Source organism: Nomascus leucogenys, chromosome 1a (assembly GCF_006542625.1).
Source record: "Nomascus leucogenys isolate Asia chromosome 1a, Asia_NLE_v1, whole genome shotgun sequence".
Lineage (NCBI taxonomy): Eukaryota > Metazoa > Chordata > Mammalia > Primates > Hylobatidae > Nomascus > Nomascus leucogenys.
In genome coordinates this window covers 86839090-86851121 of record NC_044381.1, presented here as the reverse complement: position 1 = coordinate 86851121, position 12032 = coordinate 86839090, and the positions used below count along the sequence as shown (strand labels likewise).

General features: G+C 41.7%; 1 non-coding gene across 1 annotated transcript; it reads left to right on the top strand.

The window, feature by feature from the left end:
* Positions 1-6295: 6295 nt before the first annotated feature.
* LOC115836067 lies at positions 6296-6424 on the top strand. The gene has a single exon (XR_004031070.1). It is a non-coding gene; the product is annotated as a small nucleolar RNA SNORA11 (small nucleolar RNA).
* The last annotated feature ends 5608 nt before the right edge of the window (positions 6425-12032 follow it).

The window sequence follows — 12032 nt, the reverse complement described above, 5'->3', positions numbered from 1 at the left end:
CCCGGCCTAGATTCTGGTCTTGAAAGCTATCAATACTTTCCTCTGTTTTCAGTTTCATTGAAAAAGCTGAGTATCCTCATGCTTCTTTCTCTCTGCATTTCTGAAATCCTCCTCTAAAGCATGAGGAACTTCCCAGCCAGGCAGCTGAGGGGCCACAGGTTACAGGATATTGTGGGCTTGAGGTGGGGAAGGTTAGTACTCAGCATTCTATATCCTGCCACTTATTGAAAGGTATTTCTATTAAGAGGTATTTACCATATCTCAATAATAAAAATAAAAGACAGGTGCTAAAGTGATCCATAATACAATGGAATCACACCACGATGTGTTACAAATTCACTTCTTACACACCCCACGATTTCCTCATGAGGTGAACATACAGAACGTAAGGCCCTGAGCTCTCTGATAGGCCTGTGGGTCTGCAGGGCTCCAGCCTTCCAACCAAGGCACATTCATGACAAGTGAAAATAACCACCCACGGACAGCAGGAGGAGTTGGGCTAAGGCTGGCAGAGACACACACGATCACATGCTGGTGGTCTCCAGGAGACTGCTGTTTGCCCCAAGGTTGCCGTTATTTTTTTGTTTATTGCCATTTTTATGTGGTCAAAATATTTTCTACTTCTTTGATTAATTTTTTTTTAGTGGAGTCTCACTCTATCACCCAGGCTGGAGTGCAATGGCGCGATCTCGGCTCACTGCAACCTCCGCCTCCCAGGTTCATGCCATTCTCCTACCTCAGCCTCCTGAGTAGCTGGGACTACAGGCGCCCGCCACCATGCCCAGCTAATTTTTTGTATTTTTTTTTTTTGGGGGGGGGTAGAGATGGGGTTTCACCATGTTAGCCAGGATGGTCTCAATTTCCTGATCTCGCAATCTACCTGCCTCGGCCTCCCAAAGTGCTGAGATTACAGGCATGAGCCACTGCACCCGGCCATTCTTTGGTTAAATTCTAAGTATTTAAGGCGTCTTAGAAGCACCTCCACAGAACCCCGGGACATCTAGGAACCCAGTTGGAAACCGTCAGACTAAACCATGAACAGCACTTATCTCTGCATGGTGAGATTTTTGTTTTCTTTTTTGTGCTTATCTTCATTTTCTGCCTCCTCCATAATGCAACTCGTGTTGTTTTGTTCAAGCTGAAGAGAAATCAATGTTTTAAAGGACTTCTGACCTGGTGAGTCCTGCTGCTCTCTGCCCTCCCACAGACTTTGCTCCCTTCTGGCCATGGAATGTTTGCTTAAAGTTACAAGGGGGAAAGAAGTGCTTCAGAGGGTATCTGACCTCCACTCCACCAGCCTCACCATTTTCCAGGCTGAGTGGTGGAACCAGAGAGTGTGGCAGTAATCACAACTGGAGTGATTCCAGGAAGATAATTGAAAGAGCTCCCTCAGCAAAAGTCATCAAACACTGATAGTTGTTCCCAGCAAGGCAGGGTGAGTCCTTTCGAAGTTTTAAAAAGCAGTAAAGTAACCCAACAAAGGTCAGGAAACCCATGCACCCAGAAGACATCACCGACACTTGGCAGGTAGCCGCAACCAGCAGCAATGAGCTCCCTTCCCCATTCCCCAGTCCTCACTCATAATCATCAAATCAGCCAACTGTGGCCCAACAAAGGCCTAATGCCCTCCACTTGCCACTGCCTTTTCTCGCCAGCATCCATCTGACCTACCAGCTCTCAGAAATGGGCCAAGCTCTCTATTGTCAGTATTCACTGACCACCTGAGCCTGCTGTGGCCCCCAGCTATGCAGCACCAAATTCAGAAATTTACAAATGTGCTTGATGGCACAGAAAGAGTTCAGAAGTACTCGCTGAGTGACATTGCTGCTCCAGCCACAGGAAGCGAGGGGACAAGCTAGCTGTCCCTTCAAAGCCCCACTTGCTACCCTACCTTTCAGCATTTTTTTTTTTTGAGATGGGGTTTTGCTCTTGTTGCCCAGGCTGAAGTGCAATGAATGACATAACCTCAGCTCACTGCAACCTCCGCCTCCCAGGTTCAAGCGATTCTCCTGCCTCAGCCTCCCGAGTAGTTGGGATTACAGGCATGCGCCACCACACCCAGCTAATTTTTGTATTTTTAGTAGAGACAGGGTTTCACCATATTGGCCAGGCTGGTCTCGAACTCCTGACCTCAGGTGATCCGCCCGCCTCTGCCTCCCAAAATGCTGAGATTACAGGCATAAGCCACCGCGCCCAGCCACTTTTCAGCATATTTTATGCCTACTTTGGAATGGGATCCATCCTCTAAGAGCTTATAAAAAGCAACTTGTCTGCTATCTTCAGAGTTAGTAGCTTGTATACACATTTCCCAACCACATGTTAGAACACTGGATCAGTACCATTTTGCTTTAATTTTGACAGATACCTAAGAGACAATGCATAGGATTGTATGAACCCATTCTGTTAATCCCCCTTCTCTAACCCACCACTCCCCAGCTAGTCTAACCCCAGAATCCCAGGTTAGAAAATAACTTGGTAGTCTCCTTGTCCGGCTTTCTACTTGGTACTTGAGTCGCCTGAAAAAATGGTCATCTCTGCTTGAATGTCTCCAACCCACCTGAGCCCCAGTGGCAGGCACTTCCAAGGGACTTCATTCCTCTTTTAGACAGTTTTAGGTTGAAATTTTTCCTTATGTGGAGCCCAACACAGAGTCACCTTCCCAACTCTGAAATATCCTAAATCCAAAATGTTCTGATTTCTAAACTTTTTTTTTGTAACTCCTTTGACAGCAAACTCTGTTCTAATCTGATGTGAGACTAGTTATGGTTTTTGCTTCCTTCATCATATGGTTCACTGTAGAAATATCAATGTGTTTCATTATGAAGCCCAATTAAGATATTTCATAATATTCTGTATATGTACTATATCAGCTTTCCAAACTTTGAAAAACTATAGAGAGTTTTGGAAAATATATTGTAAACCTGTACCTGCTTTTCTAAATATGATATTTAGGTTTTCTATATCCTAATTATTTTTTTTTCAGTTGATCTATCATTGACTGTGATGGGTGAATTAAAGTTTCCTACCATTTGTTTGTCTGTTTTTACCCCCGTATCTCTTACAATTTTAGCTTTATGAATGTTGTGCTTTGTTATTTGGTACATAGATATTCAGAACTGTTATATTCATTGTGGATTCCATCCTTAAGTATTATAAAGTGATTTTCTTTTTTTTTTTTTTTTTTGAGACAGAGTCTGGCTCTATCACCCAGGCTAAAGTATAGTAGCTCTATCACTGCTCACTGCAACCTCAGCCTCCCTGGCTCAAGTGATCCTCCCAGCTCAGCCTCCCAAATAGCTGGGACTACACTCATGCAACACTACGCTTGGCTTTTTTTTTTTTTAATGTTTTGTAGAGGCAGGGTCTCTCTATGTTGCCTAGGCTGGTCTCAAACTCCTGGGCTGGAGTGATCCTCCCACATCAGCCTTCCAAAGCACTGGGATTACAAGCATGAGTCATAGCACCCCACCTTAAAGTGACTTTCTTCATCTCCATCTAGTGTGATATTAAAATTATGACCTAGGCTTTCTTTTGTTTGTCTTTTGTTTTGTTTTGCATTTGCCTCACCTATCTTTGTATGTACTTTTATTTTCAACCTTTTTTTTTTTTTTAAGATGAAGTCTCGCTCTGTCACCCAGGCTGGAGTGCAATGGTGCAATCCCAGCTCACTGCAACCTCTGCCTCCTGGGTTCAAGAGATTCTTCTGCTTCAGCCTCCTGAGTAGCTGGGATTACAAGCATGTGTCGCCATGCCTGGATAATTTTTGTATTTTTAGTAGAGATGGGGTTTCACCATATTGGCCAGGCTAGTCTCAAACTTCTGACCTCAAGTGATCCACTCACCTCGGCCTCCCAAAGTGCTGGGATTACAGGCATGAGCCACTGCATCTGGCCTGTTTTCAACCTTTCTGAAAATACTTACTGTAGGTGGTCACTTGCTTGAGTTCAGCATGAAGGTGGGTGTTGCCTAAGAATACTCTGAAATATTGTTTATTTTAATAGGTGAGTTAAGCCTATTTCAACATCTATTCATATGTCAAATAAATCAGCATTAGTTCTAACATAGTAACATTATGTTCTACTTTTGTTTATTTATAGTTTTTTAAAAACACTATGTAGTCTCTTGTCTTTGTTGCTGTGAATAATTCTTTTCAAATTTCAATAGGTTTTCATTTTTGCTCTGTTACTTTTATAATAAAACTTTTAAAAAATACCTCTAGTTTTCTATTATTCAATAAATGTCTATTAGTGCCTAGGAACAATGAAAAAAAAAAGCACATTTCCTCTTCCTCTCTTCCTCCTCTCTCCTACCAAAGAGAACATCTTTCTCTGAGTTTAATTTTGTACTATTAAAAATGTGTAGGCTTCTATTACTTGGTTTCTCAGTCTTGAGTAATATTTTTTGACTCCCACTTACTACAGATGTAGCAATCGGTTACCTTAATCTACCTTTTGCCTACTTTCCCCCTTCCTCCACCAGTATTTGTTCAGCGCATTTATTTATATATTGTCAGGACATGTCATTTTTACATTCTTTTCAATCACTCTAAAGTGTGGAATTATTTTTGCTTTAGTCCACATTACATATAATCAAAGCTTGCTTCCAGTATTTTTTCTATAATGTCCTCAGTTATCTCTTAGTTGGCTGGCATTCATCCTCTGATTGTTTCTTCAAGAAAGATTCAAAGAATCGCCATCCCCTGAATTATTTTATGATCGAGGCTATCTGTAGTCTTTATGGTTGAAGGATAATTTGGCTGGATTTGAATTCCATGTGTACCACTTTTTTTTCCCTTGGACATCTTTTTTAAGTTCTGCATGACCTTCTTCTGACATTGAATGTTGCTGCATGGAACTCTGAAACAAGCCTGCTTCCCCCACCCCTCAGTGACTTGATCATTTTGCTTAGTTATCTTTGAAGTTTAATAACTTTACTAGGACACATCTCTAGGTTGGCTCTCCCGCATTAATTTTCTCTGATACATAATTAAATTAATGCCTATTTCAGAAAATTATATTTTTGTCCCTTGCTGTGGTTTAATTGCCTATTATTTGTACCCCTTCCATTTCATCCTTATTTCTCTGATACTTTGATCTGAGTTCTGCCCACCCATGCTTCATCTCATTCTGTTATCTCACAATCGCATCCCTATGTTCTTTTTCCCTTCAACTTTTCATTTTGAAAAACTGCAGAGCTACAGACATGTTGAAAGAATAATACAATGAGCAGTCATATATCATATACTTCACATAGATTCGCCAATTATTATTATTTTGCTATATGTGCTTTCACTGTCTCTATACTCACAAACAATACATATATGCATTTTTTCCAAATCATTTTTAAATAGATTATAGACATCAGAACACTTCAACCATAAAAACTTTAGTCTGCATCTCCTAAAATAAAAACATTCCACTATATAACCCCTATCTTAGACCATCTGAGTTGCTAGAATAAATTACCATAGACAGGGTAGCTTGTAAACAACAGAAAATTATTTCTCACAGTTCCAGAGGCGGGGAAGTCCAAAATCAAGACACCCACAGGTTCAGTGTCTGGCAAAGGCCTACTTTCTGGTTCACAGATGGTACCTTCTTGCTGTGCCCTTAGATGGTGGAGGGGGCAAGGCAGCTCTATGGGTCCTTTTTTATAAGGCCACAAAACCCATTCATGAGAGCTCTGTCCCCATCCTAATCACCTCCCAACCACCCCACCTGCCATCACATTGGTGATTAGGTTTCAACATATGAATCTTAGGGGGGCACAAGCAGTCAGACCATAGCAACCATAATACTAATTTAACAATAACTTTATAATATCATCTAATATATAATCTATACTCAGATTTCCCCCAATTACCTCCAAAAATGTTTTTAAATACTATTCCAACCCAGTATCCAATTATATATTGCATTTGCTTGTTATGTCTCTTTATTCTCTCTCTTTTTTTGGAGATGGAGTCTTGCTCTGTCGCCAGGCTGGAGTGCAGTGAAGAGATCTCAGCTCACTTCAACCTCCACCTCCCGAGTTCAAGCAATTTTCCTGCCTCAGCCTCCCAAGTAGCTGGGACTACAGGCGCATGCCAGCTAATTTTTGTATCTTTAGTAGAGATGGGGTTTCACTATGTTGGCCAGGATGGCCTTGATCTCTTGACCTCATGATCCATCAGCCTCGGCCTCCCAAAGTGCTGGGATTATAGGCATAAGCCACTGCGCCCAGCCTTTATTCTCTTTTAATCTAGACTAGATCTCCAACTTTGGTTATGACATTTACTTCTTTAAGAGTATATGCCAGGGTTTGCTTAGGGCAGGGGGGTTGAAGAGTGGCTCCTCTGTTTACAATACACCAAACAGGAATCTGGGGTCATTGTGACAATGGGCACAAAACTTGTGTCCTCCCTACATGTGAAAAAAAAAAAAAAAAGAGAAAATGCATGCCACTTGTTTTATAAAATATCCCATAGACTAGATTTGTCAGGTTGTTTCTTTATATTTCATTTGTTTATCTAGCATTTGTATTTCTGGTAAATTGCCAGCTAGGTCCAAAGACTTGATAAAATTCAGATTAAACATTTTGTCTATAATGATGTTGTGAATTTCATATTGCATTCCATCAGAAGGCACATCAGTTTAGGCTGTCTTGATATCAGTAATTCCAAGTTTGACCACTTGGTTAAAATGGGTAGGCTGGGTGCAGTGGCTCACGCTTGTAATCCTAGACTTTGGGAGGCCAAGGAGGGCAGATCACGAGGTCAGGAGATCGAGACCATGGTGAAACCCCGTCTCTACTTAAAAAAAAATACAAAAAATTAGCCGGGCATGGTGGCGGACGCCTGTAGTCCCAGTTACTCGGAGAGGCTGAGGCAGGAGAATGGCGTGAACCCGGGAGGCGGAGCTTGCAGTGAGCCGAGATCGCGCCACTGCACTCCAGCCTGGGTGACAGAGTGAGACTCCGTCTCAAAAAAAAAATGGGTAACTGCTAGGTTTCTCCAATGTAAAAGGTACATATCTTCCCTCTATAATTACTCCATGTGGTGATACTTTATCACCATGAATATACTATTCCCCAATTGCCTTTTACTGAAGGTTTTCACATCTATTGATGATCCCTACCTAAACCAATTGCTATATTAGGGGTTGCAAAATGGTAATTAAAAAAAATCTGTTAATGTATTTCTGTTTTGTGGTCTTTCTTCATAGAAGCAATTACTGCATTCACTTCTTAAAATTAAATTGCCTAATGCTTTTTTCAGCTGCTCTATGTCAATGTTTTTCTGGTAAGTATTCTTCAATTGTTGGAAATGTTTGACACTCTTTTTCCTCCTTCACCTTATAGTGGATTTAATTTGATGCTGTCACTCATTACTGAGTGGGCAGGTTATTTGCATGAGGCACTGTTGGGGGGCGGGGCAAGGTATCCTTTTAGGATAGCTGGCTTCCCTCCACCACCATCAGCCATAGACACAGACTGCTTCATACAACTACTGCTCATCCATTTGATTTTTTGTATAGCCCCATGTGGACATGTAATGATGGTCGAAATTCTTTGCTACTCTCCCCATTTAGAGGTGGAGTCCATTTCTCCCATCCCTCAAATCTGGGACACTCTTAGTAAACTGCTTGACAAAATATAATGTGCTGAAAGTGACATTGTAGGGATTCCATACTAGGTCATAAGATGCCTTGTAGCTTTGACTTAAGCCTCGTGGAGCAATTGCTCTGGGGCCATCAGCTACCAGATAAGAAGTCTGACTACTCTGAGATCACGATGCAGATGACTCATCCTCAGCAACCATATGAGGACCCCAAGCAAAAGCCATCAGCTAAACCTGTCATATCCCAGAACTGTGAAAGAGAATAACAAATAGGTGTTTAAAATCACTGAGTTTGGGGGTGGTTTGTTATACAGCAATGGATAGCTAAAATGTCCACTTCTATGGGCTGTATGAACCTGAGTGGGGTATAAGATGGCTTCTGCTGTCAGCCTTGCTCACCCAGTTCCCATAGCTGTTGTTACAAAGGAAGGAGGTCTCTTTTGCACTTGAGGTTGCATCCTCCACCTGCAGGAGGTGTACATATTCCTAGAGCTTCCTGACATCCACCCGCTCTGCATTCTCTTTCTCCCTAGTGAGTGCTGCCTAATGGTGACACTGGCAGCCTTTTCACGCATTCTGGAGTCTGCAAATGATATGTGTCCCCTAGTTTCACCAAAAAATTATTGTCTGTGGAGTTTTTCCCCATTTTCCTTGTTGCTTTTGAATGATTTCTAGAAAAGGAAGGGAGAAATAGCCTCCTTCTTTCTTTCTGGTTTGTTTGTTTTAGACAGGGTCTTGCTCCATCACCCAGGCTGGATGCAGTGGTGCAATCACAGCTCACTGCAGCCTCCATCTCTCGGGCTCAAGCAATCCTCCCACCTCAGCCTCCCAAGTAGCTAGGACTACAAGCATGCGCCACCACACACAACTAATTTTTAAAATTATTTTTTGTAGGGACAAGCCCTCACTATGTTGCCCAGGCTCGTTTCAAACTCCTGAGCTTGTGTGGTCCTCCCACCTCAGCCTCTCAAAATGCTGGAATTACAGGCATGAGCCCCTGAGCCCAGGCATCCAGCGCTTTTTTTCTTTTTAGCCTCAAGGTTCACTCTGTCGCCCAGCCTAGAGTGCAGTGGCGCAATCATAGCTCATTGCAGCCCTGACCTCTCAAACTCCTGGGCTCAAGCGATCCTCTTGCCTCAGCCTTTTAAGTAGCTGGGGATATAGGTGCATGCCACCACAACTGGCTAATTTTTTATTCTGTGTAGAGACTAGGACTTATTTTGTTGCCCAGGCTGGTCTGGAACTCCTGGACTCAAGCAATCCTCCTGCCTCAGCCTCCCAAAGTGCTGGGATTACAGGCATGAGCCACCATGTCCAGCCTCTACAGCCACATTTATACCATAAGTCACTACCATATTTTTTAATGGCTACATTCTTTTAAATGGGCCATAACCAATCACCTACTAATAGATATTTAGGTTATTTCCAACAATTCACTATTACAAAGCAATGCTGCAGTGAAAATCTCTTCAGGTAGATCCTCAAGCAATAATTTCTATAGGATAATTTTCTACAAGTAGAATTCTGTGTCAAGAGCAATGGCTGATTGAAGGCTTTTTATGCCACTTCAGAATCTGGGAAAATAGCTGACTTTTGCCAGAGGTGAAATTAAAATGTCCCTTAAGTAAATTTATTCAGCCACCACTACCCCCATGATTGTTTGGATGTTGTGTTTGTTGTGTTGCTTGGTACATCCAGCCTGTGAAAGAACAAGTCTAGGCCAGTTTGGAAAAAATATGCAATCACAGGAGCTTTTCCAGTCAAAGATTTCAGGTCTCAAAAAGCAGGTTAACTCTGGAGACAGGATGAGGCAAAAGGAGGAGCATGTCAGAAGAGCAGCTGGGGCCCGGAACCAGGCTGGGCGTGAATACCAATTGTACCACTCACTAGCCATGCGAATTGGGCAGATTATTTAACCACTCTAAGCCTTTTCCTAACCTATAAAATAAGGATAGCAATAGCATCTTATCTCATAAGGCTATTGTGAAGACTAAATAAAAAACGTGGGCATTTAGTGCTATACATTTCCCTCTTAACACTGCCTTAGCTGTGTCCCAGAGATTCTGGTATGTTGTATCTTTGTTCTCGTTAGTTTCAAATAACTTATTGATTTCTCTCTTAATTTAATTATTTGCCCAAAAGTCATTCAGGAGGAGGTTAATTTCCATGTAAATGTATGGTTTTGAGCAATTTTCTTTGTACTCAATTCTATTTTTATTGCGTTGTTGTCCAAGGGTGTGATTGGTATAATTTTTTTTTTTTTTTTTTGCATTGGCTATGAATTGCTTTATGTCCAATTCTTTGGTTGATTTTAGTGAATGTGCCATGTGGCGATGAGAAGAATGTATATTCTGTTGTTTTGGGGTAGAGAGTTCTATAGATGTCTACTAGGTCCATTCAGTCAAGTATTGAGTTCAGGTCCTGAGTATCTTTGCTTTGATGATTCGTCTTGCCTTGATGATCTGTCTAATACTGTCAGTGGGGTGTTGAAGTCTCCCTCTGTCATTGTGTGGGAGTCTAAGTCTCTTCATGGGTCTCTCAGAACTCGCTTTATGCATTCATCCCCTCTGGAGGATGCAGCAACAAGGCATCATCTGCAGACAGCAACCCTCATCAGACACTGAATCTGCCAGCACCTTGATCTTAGACTTTCCAGCCTCCAGAATTATAAAAAATAAATTTCTATTATTTATTTTTTAAAAAGAACTCGCTTTATGAATCTGGGTACTCCTGTGTTTGGTGCATCTATATTTAGGACAGTTAGGCCTTTTGTTGATTTGAACCCTTCACCATGATGTAATGCCCTTCTTTGTCTTTTCTCATCTTTGTTGGCTTACAGTCTGCTTTGTCTAAAATTAGGATTGCAACCCCTGCTTTTTTCTGATTTCCATTTGCTTGGTAGATTTTTCTCCATCCCTTTATTTTAAGCCTATGGGTGTCATTGCATGTTAAATGGGTCTCTTGAAGACAGCATGCTATTCGGCCTTGCTTCTTTATCCAGCTTGCCACTCTGTGCCTTTTATTTGGGGCATTTAGCCTATTTACATTCAAGGTAAAGGGAACACTTATACACTGCTGGTGGGAAGGTAAATTAGTTAAACTGTTGTGGAAAATAGTGTGGTAATTTCTCAAAGAACTAAAAACAGAACTACCATTCAACTTAGCAATCTCATTACTGGGTATATACCCAAAGGAATATAAGTCATTCTACCATAATGCACACGTGTGTTCATTGCAGCACTATTCACAATAGCAAAGACATAGAATCAACCTAAATGCCCATCAACAGTAGACTGGATAAAGAAAATGTGGTACTTATACACCATGGAATCTATACAGCCGTAAAAAAGAATGAGATCATGTTCTCTGCAGGAACACAGATGGAGCTGGAGGCCAATATTCTTAGCAAACTAATGCAGGAACAGAAAACCAAATACTGCATGTTCCCACTGATAAGTGGGAGTTAAATAATGAGAACTAATGGGCACAAAGAGGGGAACAACAGACACAGGGGCCTATTTGAGGGAGGAGGGTGGAAGAAGAGAGAGAATCAGGAAAAATAACTATCAGAACTATCAGGTACTACGTTTAGTACCTGGGTGACAAAGTGGTCCGTGCACCAAACCCACATAACACAAGTTTGTCTGTAATAACAAACCTGTACATGTACCCCTAAATCTAAAATAAAAGTTAAAAACAAATGTAATTTAAATCACAGCATCCATCACACAGCATGTGCTCAACAACTCTCAGGTATCATTAACATAACACAAAAAGATCTTCCTGTCTCCAAAATTGTATTAAATTAGAGTAGATTCAGAGGGGATATGGGGAAAAGAATGGAGGGTGTCAGGTTCCTGGAACAGATTTTTCCATTCTCTGCAAAGGCACATTGCTAGGAACAGAGGGAATGGGAAGGAGTGGGAGGAGGGGCAGCCAGGGCAAGAAACTGTGTTTTCTCAAAGGGAAAAGCTCACAGTAGGAGGTGGAAGGATTTTGGGTTTCTGAGAAGAGGTGAGGGGAAAGAGTTGATAGAGACTACATGGTTTAGAATCCAGGTTACAAATGTGTTCATGGGAACTCTTCTCTTTGGATGTGCACAATCGGATCAACAGACACATGCCCAGACCCTGATCTTTAACAGATATTGGTCAATTCCTCCTCACCCTTTGGCGTCAGGCAAATGTGTAAAAAGCTAACGTCTTCCTTTGACTTCAAGGCCTCATGTACGGTTGCAAAAGACATCTGTAGAGTGGCGTCCCTAGCATTGTGTAGTGCCCAACCTGAACAAGTGTACCTGGCAGCCCTGCATGACTTCCACCCTCACGTGCTTCCATATTGCATTGTGTACCATCTGGCCACCTGTGGTCTTATACAGACCATCAGGTCCCTGAGAACAGGAACATGAATTATATAGGGTTTTTGTTTTTTGGTG